This window comes from Malania oleifera, chromosome 2, assembly GCF_029873635.1.
Source record: "Malania oleifera isolate guangnan ecotype guangnan chromosome 2, ASM2987363v1, whole genome shotgun sequence".
NCBI lineage: Eukaryota > Viridiplantae > Streptophyta > Magnoliopsida > Santalales > Ximeniaceae > Malania > Malania oleifera.
Genome location: NC_080418.1, coordinates 131,643,430 through 131,654,562, shown reverse-complemented (window position 1 = coordinate 131,654,562; position 11,133 = coordinate 131,643,430).

The following is an 11,133-nucleotide window of genomic DNA, read 5'->3' as shown; positions in this document are numbered from 1 at the left end:
GTTGCGAGCTTGTGTGTTAGACTTCGGTGGTAGCTGGATATAGTTTATGCCACTTGTATAGTTCGCTTATAACAACAGCTTCCAGTTTAGTATTGGGATGGCACCGTTCGAAGCTTTATATGGTCGGAGGTGTCGATCTCCTTTGTGTTGGGATGAGGTTGGTGAACATCAGGTGTTAGGACCTGAACTCGTGCAGCAAGCGTCTGAGAAGGTGGGTTTGATCCGGGAGAGGATTAGAAAGTCGGCACAAAAGTTATGCAAATGTTCACCGCCGTGATTTAGAGTTCAAAGTGGGAGGTAAGGTATTTCTGCGTATTGCTCTAATGAAAGGGGTGATGAGATTCGGAAGAAAGGGCAAGCTGAGCCCGAGATATATCGGACCATTCGAGGTTCTTGAGCTAGTGGGTCTGATAGCCTATAGAGTTGCATTACCTCGAGCACTTTCGAGGGTCCATGATGTGTTTCACGCATCCATGTTAAGGAGGTATGTGTTGGATCCTTCACATGTTATTAGTTATGATGAGTTGGAAATTGGAGATACTTTAGCGTGTGAGGAGATACCTGTTCAGGTTCTGGACCATAAAGTTCAGAAGCTTAGTACTAGAGAGATACCATTAGTGAAGGTATTGTGGCGAAACCACGAGGTTGGGGAAGCTTCTTGGGAACTAGAAACGGAAATACGCTGGAAGTATCCACAGTTGTTTTGTGTGCTTGTACATGATCCTACTGTGGGTAGGGATAGGTGGTTAGTCGTCGGGAGTGTGTGTGTATTGTGAACTCCTGAGACCGTTGTATATGTAACCACGGTATTCCTCCGCCATAAGCGAGGGTATGTATGTGTATGTGTATGATGGAACTGCACTATGGTGATCGTCAGTTCACTCTTGAGTTGTGTCTATGTGTTCTATTGTATGTATGAATCTGGGAATGAGAGATGGCAAATTTCGAGGACGAAATTTTTGTAAAGAGGGGAGATTGTAAGAACCCGAACCGTGATAATGGGTTTATATATATAAAAAGAGGGACATTTTGGTAAAAGAGCAGATTCGTCGACGAAGCCTGGTTTCGTCGATGAAGCCTTTGTTCTTCTCGTCGACAAAATTCATATACTCGTCGATGAGGAGAAGCTGAGAGGTCTGAGAAATTGGAAATATCAGACTTCGTCGACAAGGCCACCGATTCGTCGACGAATTCTGTGAAAGATTCATCGACGAAGGTACCATTTCGTTGACGAAATTGGGCTAGGTCAAAGGGCTATAAAAGGAAATTTTCATTTCTTCTTCATTACGTAAGTTAGATTTCTCTCTCTCTCTCTCTCTCTCTCTAAACCTCTCCCTACTCTCTCTCTCTCTCTCTCTAGATTTCCTCACCGATCGTTGATGGAATTGAAAATCTAAAGTTACCACGAGGATCGTGGAAGGATTCTCTACAACTTCTACGGATCGGAATCTCATTTTGGAGATTTTCGGGTTTGATGAAAAATCGAGGTAAGGCTCGGTTTTCAATTCTGATCCTGTAGTTTTGTAGGTATCAGTCTTGTGAGTATATTCTGTACTGTTGATTGTAGGTTTTGAAACTCGGTTCACTATTTAGGGACCTTGGAGTTCGGGATTTGCTTACGAGGAAAAGGTAAGGGGAACTATGTTTATATTGGTTATTTTTGAAATTGGACTCGATGGAACTGTGGTTCACGGTCCTGTGTGTGTTTTGGATACTCATTTGAGGGGATCTAACGGGGAAAAACTATGGGTTTTTCATTATTACAGTTTTGGGAAAAAGGAAGTGACGGGCTGCATCGTTGGTTTTGATGAAAACTTATGTATATGTTGATTTATACTATGTGATTGGAATGGTCGTGCCTTGACTTTATTTAAACTGTATTTGTTTGGAAAACCATGATTTAGATTACCAAATGGGTGTGGTTTGTTTGGTTATATGAGCATGCATGTTTGTGTGATATGTTGAAGTGCTAGTAGGAACTGGGTTCCGAAATGATTCCAGGTACTGAGAGTGTTCGGCTCTATTTTTGAGGGTGTGTGTTTATCGCCTGCCACATAGGTAAAAGTGTCCGGCTCTATATTTGAGGGCATGAGCCTATACCAGCAGATCAGGTCGAAGGGTGTGGATCCACCAGTTAGCACCATTACGATGCCATGGGAGTTAGGGATTAGCCATGTGCCGGTGGCACCGTGCTTCGTAAGTTGGTTGGGCCAACGCCGTATGTTGCGGACTGGCTTCATGCCAAAGGGTGTGATGACACCGGGTTATTGATCATGTGTGTGTGTGCATGTATGCACTGTGTGAATTTGTACTGGATTGCATTCAACTTGCGTGTATGTTGTATCATGATAACACTCAAATCTCATACACTGATATAACCTGTGGTCTTCCTTACTGAGAGGTGTCTCACGCCTGCCGTACGTTCATTTTTACAAGTCCTTCGGGTAACCGGAACTAGCATCCTGGTGTAGGGAGCGTAGTGGCCGATGTACCGCGTTTAGCGCTATATAAGTGCTAGGACTGTAATTTTGGTGGGTTGCCATTTTGTCATGTGTTGGGCACCCATTTGTACTTTTTAATAGAGCATTGTGTCTACTCTTGTATAGATTCTGGTATGGTACGGCATATGTATGTATGGTTTTTTCCGCTGCGTATATGATTGTGGTTGGATGTGTTTAGGGTGCCTGGGAACCCCACGGGTCGGACCCTCATCCATTGTACTGTATCTTTGGATGTTTTATTAGATAGAAGGACAGGTTAGTTACATTTTCACCCTTAGGTCCCATTTCGAGGTTCAGGGCATGACATGTTGGATAACATTATAGAACTTAGTTATGGAGCAAACAGAGTCGTCCACCTATTCAAGTGTACCTGGTGGGACATCGGCAATAAAAAGATTGGAATAAACACTGATGCCTACTTCACCTGTGTCAATTTTAGCAAGACCTGGTATCAAAATGACCCTTTTGTGCTTGCGACGCGGGTAGAACAAGTGTTTTACCTTAAAGACACCGAATTGAAGGGTGAATGACATGTGGCCCAAAAGATTCCTCCTCGAAGTTTGTACGCTATTGTAGAAGTTTCAGATAGTGAGATGAGTGCAAGTGAGACTACATTCCAAGAAGATGAGCCATCTTTCCATGCAGTAGCGCAATTTGCTGCAAATGTTGTCAAAGAAGGTGCTGATCCTATACCATTGCATAGGGATGGTGCCGGGACAGAACACGTAGGGACTGCTGACATTACAATTGAACCTTCTGTTGACGTTCACTTCATCGATGATGAAGAAACTGATGGGGAAGATGAAACAGGGGTCGAGTACTGTAGTGACGAGGAAGACACTTTAGAAAGTAAGGATGATACCGATATTGAGGACATATAGGGGGGTAAGCATGCTATTTTTGTCACTATGTATCTGACATGTGTAAATAACTTTAAAATAGATGTATGCTGCATCCATCTAATATTCGTACTTCTTAGATTACTTGTCTATTAATTTGTAGATATGGCACCAGGAGACCGACGTTGGAGAAATCCTTTCCGGCACACGAGTACATCGCATAAGGATGATCTGACATCCTCCTCCAGACTGGCAGACCACGTCGGTCCTGATGCGGCGGCACCATTATCTAAGCCATCGGAACCTCAGCTAGACATGGATACCACTTATGCGACTAACATGTAGGGTGAGTTGCCGACCATTATGAGCAGTGTTGGTATAGATACGATTAAATTATTTACATGTCAATTGTTGATGATAGTTATTCACGTGTATGATTATAATGTTGTTCTTAAATTAACTCTACTTTCAGAATCTACGTCCACGATCAGGTCCGACCTTGGTGCAGCAAAGAACATGTCGCTGAAGAAGCACCTGGATAGGACTAAACAGTGGATTCGGATCGAAATTCCTCCAAGATACACCGCCCCGCTAAACGATTGGTGCACTGCATGGATGAGGGAGCTTGGCATTACATGCCGACTGTATGCTCCAGTCACCGCATTCAGCTGGCCGCAAGTGACTCAGGAGCAGCACATGGTTCTTTACATGCGCATTTTAGTAAGTTCCCTAACCCTATATAGTTGTTTTTAATTTAAATGCTTTTTTACTTTCAATATACTATTCAATTAACAATTGTCTAACATTGTAATTGTATTACCTATATATGCAGGAGAAGTTTGATATGGACATCCTTGAGAATGTCCATGTGAGGAGGGCGGTCGATGTCCAATTGTGTAATAAATTTAAGAGCCATCGCTCCAAAATGCGCTCCCATTTTCGATCGATGGGAGATGAAGCAAAAGCACAGCCATACGATAAGATATCCTAAGAAGATTGGGACGTGGTGTGTCGCCATTTTCGCGACCTGCGCTATCAGGTGACGTGTTTGTATTATAATCACTAATTTTTCACAATGATATCGCTAATATGTCGTCATTACATCTTCCTTGTAGGCCATATGTGAAACAAATGCTGCGAACCGCAGCAAACTCCCTACGACGCATTGCGGTGGATCGAGGCTATTCGTAAATCATCACCAGGTAATTACTATAAATAAAATTATCTGACCATTACATGACATAATACTAATGATGACTTATATGATAATGTAGCGTGATCCCGAGACTGGCACAGAGGAGTCGCTGCCGGATCTGTATCAGAGAACACACCAACGACGATAGGGGGAGTGGTGCGAGGGTGCACAGGATCGACATATAAGTGAAGCAAAAGATTTAGTTTATTACTTTATTCAAAACATCAAAGTTGTAGTCTTACTTATTCCTTTTTATCATTTTCATGTTTGAAATTAGGCATGGATGGTTGAGCTGAGGGATGCACCTGTTTCAGAGGGGAGTCAGCACATGACAGATTTTGAGATCACTTCCCAGGTGCTTGGGCAACGAGCGGGGGGATGGGTAAAAGGTCTTGGAAGTGGTTACATCGCCCCAACAGCATCATCATCCAATATGGGTGCAGCGGCTCGTGCAGAGATGGAATGATAGCGTCGAGAGGCCGAGTATGATAAGCAAGAGATGGCTCGATAGATGCAGATGATCACTATGGAGAACGCGAAATTGAGATCGAAGGTCTCTAGCTTTCAAGCCCAGATGCAAGCCATGATGGATAGGACCGCGCGGTTTGAGGAAAGGATGCGCAAATCTGGACAAGATGATGCAGGTGGCTCCTCTAATTGATTATAAGGTATTATGATCACAAATTGAGTTTCATGTTAAATTATGCTAGTCTAGAATGCCTCCTGCACGGCAGATGCAGTTGATGTGTATTGCAAGCTGGTAGTGGATATAGGTTCTCGTGTGCCTTCAACTTCTTATAAATGATCTATTTGAACTTATCAGCTGCATGTTTTGGGGGAAAACGTCCAATTTACAGACAGTTTGCAAATGTGCTTTTAATGATAATTGAATTATTTTGATATGATTTAGGCACCTTTTATCTGTTGGATTTTTGCACCAAACCATATGTTTTTGTTAACTCAGGAAAGATTTTTATCCTGATTTGTGTTTGATAACAATTCAAAGATGGAATAGTTGTCTAACACATCCAACTTATTTCCAACTTTTCCCCTGTAAAAATTTTTGTCAACTCATGATATGCTATGCTCATTTGGCAGCTACTCAGGTGGGACAATTCATGAAGTTTGGAGAAGCATCCGAAACTTCTTCAAGCCATGGTGGGATGACAACTGTAGGGGCAGTTCCTATCCCTCAATTGCCAAAATTACAAGAAAATGTGTGCAACTCCATGTTCTTCTATTGAATGACTTGGATAAACTTCTTTTTTGGGGGGGGGGGGGGGGGGGGGGGGGTGGGGGGGGTTAAAATGACTGAGCATAGCATGCATGACTTTTGTATAGTTTATGGATTTTGTTCCGTGTGTTAGATAACTTGAATCTTTAGAAGTAATAGTAGAGGTAGTAGTGGTGATAAACAGTAAAAAATCTTTATGCAAAGTTGTTTTGGAAAAACTGAACATAATTAATATTTTCACAATAACATAATTAATATTTTAAGAAAAAATAAACACCTGAATAATTCAGACCCACAAGAACTATATATGAAAATATTTTGTCTTAAAAAATTATGAAAATATTAATTATGTTCAGTTTTTCCAAAACAACTTTGCATAAAGATTTTTTACTGCTTATCACCACTACTACCTCTATTATTACTTCTAAAGATTCAAGTTCTCCAACACATGGAACAAAATCCATAAACTATACAGAATTCATGCATGTTGTGCTCAGTCATTTTAACCACCCCCCCCCCCCAAAAAAAAGAAGTTTATCCAAGCTATTTAACAGAAGAACATGGAGTTGCACACATTTTCTTGTAATTTTGGCAACTGCGGGACAGGAACTGCTCCTATAGTTGTTATCCCACCATGGCTCGAAAATGTTTCGGATGCTTCTTCAAACTTCATGAATTGTCCCACCTGAGTGGCTGCCAAATGAGCATAGCATATCATGTGTTGACAAAAACAAACGTTTTTATAGGAGCTGAGTTCAAACATGTCACATTTTCAGACATACCCATTAACCCACAAGTCCAATTTCACTTCATTCTCTCCTTCGCCATTAATTACACTGCCTTATCTTCTCCTCATCCAACAAATGGAAACTTAAGCATCTTCTCTACTATTTATATTCTGAATTTAAGATATGGTTACATGGATTACTATCGTGAATATGCTACATAATTGCATGCTAGTCTAGAATGCCTCCTACATGGCAGATGTAGTTGATGTGTATTGCATGCTGGTAGTAGATATAGGTTCTCGTGTGCCTTCAACTTCTTATAAATGCTTTATTTGAACCTATCAGGTGCAGGTTTTATGGGAAAACATCCAATTTACAGACGACATGCTGTCGAAATTGTGTTAAAATTTTTCCAAACAAAAAGGAAAGATAGGCTTAGTTTAATGTTAAAATATTTTTGAAATGATGAGTGAAACTTAGGAATCATAATAAATTAGGCAATGTAGACTTAGTTCATTTAGAACGGACATTCATTTATATGTTTTTGGTTCGGTAAGCTTAAACCGTGCTGAAATCATTGAAAATATTATATACACTTGGTTGAGGATTTGAAAATTTGAAAAGACATACGTTGAATATATACATAACTCACAGGGAGCATCATTTTCATAATTATTTAAATTAAATGCTTTCATCATCTCATAACGTTCATGTCCAAATACCTGAATGAATAACAATACTACACTGAACGCAATACTATCCACTGTTCTCTACTATTTATATTCTGAATTTAAGATATGGTTAGATGGATTACTATCGTGAATATGCTACATGATTGCATGCTAGTCTAGAATGCCTCCTGCATGGCGGATGCTTGATGTGTATTGCATGCTGGTAGTGGATATAGGTTCTCGTGTGCCTTGAACTTCTTATAAATGCTCTATTTGAACCTATCAGGTGCAGGTTTTATGGGAAAACGTCCAATCTACAGACGGCATGCTGTCGAAATTGCGTTAAAATTTTCCCAAACAAAAAGAAAAGATAGGCTTAGTTTAATGTTAAAATATTTTTGAAAGGATAAGCGAAACTTAGGAATCATAATAAATGAGGCAATGTAGACTTAGTTCATTTAGAAAGGACATTCATATATATGTTTTTGGTTCGGTAAGCTTAAAGCATTTATTGTCATGCTGAAATCATTGAAAATATTATATACACTTGCCTGAGGATTTGAGAATTTGAAAAAGGCATACGTTGAATATATACATAACTCACAGTGAGCATCAGTTTCATAATTATTTAAATTAAATGCTCTCACCATCTCATAACATTCATGCCCAAATGTCTGGATGAATAACAATACTACACTGAACCCAATACTATCCACTGTTCTCTACTATTTATATTCTGAATTTAAGATATGGTTACATGGATTACTATCATGAATATGCTACATGATTGCATGCTAGTCTAGAATGCCTCCTGTATGACAGATGCAGTTTATGTGTATTGCATGCTGGTAATGGATATAGGTTCTCGTGTGCCTTCAACTTCTTATAAATGCTCTATTTGAACCTATCAGGTGCAGGTTTTATGGGAAAACGTTCAATTTACAGATGGCATGCTGCCGAAATTGCGTTAAAATTTTCTCAAACAAAAAGAAAAGATAGGCTTAGTTTAATGTTAAAATATTTTTGAAAGGATGAGTGAAACTTAGGAATCATAATAAATGAGGCAATGTAGACTTAGTTCATTTAGAACGGACATTCATTTATATGTTTTTGGTCCAGTAAGCTTAAAGTATTCATTGTCATGTCGAAATCATTGAAAATATTATATACACTTGGTTGAGAATTTGAAAATTTGAAGAAGGCATACGTTGAATATATACATAACTCATAGGGAGCATCAGTTTCATAATTATTTAAATTAAATGCTCTCATCATCTAATAACATTCATGTCCAAATGCCTGGATGAATAACAATACTACACTGAACCCAATACTATCCATTGTTTTCTACTATTTATATTCTGAATTTAAGATATGGTTACATGTATTATTGTCGTGAATATGCTATATGATTGCATGCTAGTCTAGAATGCCTCCTATTTTTGTTAGTTGTTTGTGGTCAGCTTGTGAAAGTAGCTTGGGCTTGTTTAGTTGTCAAAAACAAATTTTCATTTTTCATTTCTAGATTTAAAATGACCAAAATATAACCTTGTTTTGAATTAATATAGATGTCTTCAAAATAGGGAAATGTGCTGACATTTTTTATTTCATTATATTTTGAAAATAGAAAACAAAAATTATTTTCCAAAACTAAACTAGCTGTTATATTTTCTAATACTCAACGATGAGGGGGGGTATCTTTTTTATGGAAATTTGTCAAACATCAATTTATACTACTGAATATTACCGTATTTGTTTTGATTTTTCTTTTATGTTGAGCATCTCGGCTAAATGCATTGGTTAAATGGTTTTACAGATATATTTTGGAGTGGAAAGAGCTGGAATTCTACATGAAGAAAATCCAGAGGAAGAAGGGAAAGAAGGGAAAGGGAGCAAGTGCTGAATAAAGTTTTGTTGCCTAGAGATCGTTCTCATTTTTCTCAATCCCATATCTCATTTCAGGCATTGGACTCTCAAAAGATTTACAGATGAATTTGTTTGTTTATCTGAACTTTGTTTTTTGTGTTATTGTTCAATGTCTCATTAGAATATATCAGACAACGTTGTCGCTTATAGTTTTAATTGTTATTTGAACAAATGAAGTTTTTGTATTTTAATTTGAATTTGTACTAGTATTTGTATTTGAATTTTGAATATTTTAAAATAATTTTTGTTACCTGAACATATGTTATTTCTTCATTTTAATTGAATTTGTATGAAATTTTGAATGGTTTCAGTATATGTATTTGAAAATGTAATTATAGATTTTAATATAAGAATTCATGATTAAAAAAAATTAGTATTAAAAGGTTTTTTTTTTCTAATTATTAGTGAATGATTCAAATTCGTCACTAATACCTTACTATTAGTGACGAATTTGAATCCTTCACAAATAACTTACTTTTGGTATTGAATTTCGGATTCGTCAATAATACAATACTAGTAGTGACGAATTTTTAATTCGTCACTATTACCGCTTCTATTAGTAACGAATTTTTAATTCGGCAGTAATACCATACTAGTAGTGACAAATTTCAAAGTCGTCACTAATACTCAACTAGTAGTGATGAATTTCTAATTTGTCACTAATACTCTTCTAGTAGTGAAGAATTTCTTTTTTCGTCACCAATACCCCTACTATTAGTGACGAATTTGAGTTGAGTTGTATAGTGACGGTGTTAGGGTTTTAGTGACGGATATAATCCGTCACTAATATTCCGTTATTAGTGACGAAAGTTATATTCATCACTAAAAGTTAGTAGTAACGGCACATATAACAACTATTTTGAAACCGTCACTAATAATCATAAATTCGACACTAACACCCTGATTTTTTGTAGTGAGTGGCTCTCTATGACCTCCAAAATCTATTCTCTACTTTATTTTTTTCAATATAAAATAAACTAACAAGTAGGATTCTCAATAAATCAGTAAAGGATTAATCAAGAAAATATTAGGTACACTGAATGTATATACTGAATTTAATATGATTTTATCATGCATAAAAAAACTATTTAATTTAGTTAAAATATATATACATGGCAAAATCATATAGATTTAGTGTACACACACCTAACATATTTAATAAATTTCAAAATAATTGGAGCTCTATTCTAATGTAATAGAGCATTAATGTAATAGAGCATTGCGTGGGTTTCTAATGAAATTAAAAGCTAATTCCTATGTCCCTAGTTGGAAAATGCTTAATGTTATGGCCCATGTCCATGCCTGCAATGCATAACACTACTCATATTAATTTGTTTTGTTATGGTTATGTCTCAATGTCTCGAAAAAGGGTCCCGGATGACAAGTAATAATAATATTTAAAATTCGATGGAGTCGCCATTAACCTATTATTTACCTAAGTGCGGTTAGAACACTTAATTACTACTCATTTGATTGGTCACTAGACTAAAGTTAGGCCAAAGAACCAGTAGTCTCGGTCTACTTTTACAAGAGTTAGGATTGAGAGTTCAATTATGTGGGTGGACGGTATTCGCAACCTCCTACACACCCGTTTGACGAACGGTACCTAATTTATTATGAATTATCCCCAAATTGAAATTGATAACCTTTAATTAACTCCTTTTAAAATAAATAAATAAATAAATTGACAAAATTAAAAGGAGATTAAAAATCTCTGTGCGAATTAATTGGGAATGTCTAAAAAGATCTCCAAACGAGGGGATCTTGTTAGATACCCTTAGAGCTAATACAAGTGAGGTCTAAAATACCTAATTTCCCTTTTCAAAATTTATATCGTGAATTTGTCTCTATATTTTTTTTTCAGATTGAAATTAATTGTTTTGCAATTAAGTGCAATTCTTCACTAAGTTTCAATCACAACCAGGGATTGAATGAATCCCCTCCACCCATTAGAGTGAATAAAGGGAAATTCAATTTTTTCCCTAGATTTGAAGTTCCTTAAAATCCAAAATTGAGCATACTATTGTTAAATTCGCATT